The sequence below is a fragment of the Bos indicus x Bos taurus genome, chromosome 3, assembly GCF_003369695.1.
Source record: "Bos indicus x Bos taurus breed Angus x Brahman F1 hybrid chromosome 3, Bos_hybrid_MaternalHap_v2.0, whole genome shotgun sequence".
Lineage (NCBI taxonomy): Eukaryota > Metazoa > Chordata > Mammalia > Artiodactyla > Bovidae > Bos > Bos indicus x Bos taurus.
The window spans coordinates 23,675,626-23,676,437 of NC_040078.1; the positions used below are offsets into that span (position 1 = coordinate 23,675,626).

An 812-nucleotide genomic window follows, 5' to 3' on the forward strand; every position below is an offset into this window, starting at 1 on the left:
CAATAGAGCCTGGGTTACAAAAGCATGCCTACTGTCTATGCTGGGGCCAACCAACAGAGACGAGGGCTTACATATGGAGTAGCCAGTGGGAAACTCCATTTGGCTGCATTGAAATGTGAGATGCTACAGACATAGATAACAGACTTCTGTGGGATTAACAAATACTAATTATTATGTATAGAGTGGATAAACAGCAAAGTCATCCTGTATAGCATAGGGAACTATATTCAATATCCTATGATAAGCTATAATGGAAAAGAATATGAAAAAGAATATATATAAACATATAATTGAATCACTTTGTTGTACAGAAAAAATTAACACAATATTATAAATCAACTATACTTCACTACACTTGATCTTAGCCAAAAGGCTGAGAAGCGATCAACTGTACTTCAATAAAATAAAGAAATGTCTGACTTCCCAGGTGGCTCAGTAATAAAGAATTCACCTGCCAATGCAGGAGCCGTAGGAGATGTGGGTTCAGTCCCTGGGTCAGGAAGATTCCTGGAGGAGGAAATGGCAACCCATTCCACCACTATTGCCTGAAAAATCCCATGGACAGAGAAGCCTTGCAGGCTACAGCTCATGAGGTTGCTAAGAATTGGACACGACTGAATTGTCTGGGCATGCATGCATGCAAAGAAATGTGAGATGCTGCAAGAGTCTTCCCCATAACTCCCACTTGCACCCCATCTCCCGAGAAGAAATATTTAAATGTTGACTGGAAACAGTATTAAATTACTAGATAAATCAAGTATCAGAAAGAGGTATCACAGGTATAAGGCAGGTATCACAAGAGGAGGCCAAGC

At 40.1% G+C, this 812-nt stretch overlaps 1 pseudogene; it reads right to left on the reverse strand.

The window, feature by feature from the left end:
* Positions 1-216: 216 nt before the first annotated feature.
* LOC113890654 lies at positions 217-385 on the reverse strand (annotated as a pseudogene).
* Between the last annotated feature and the right edge of the window lie 427 nt (positions 386-812).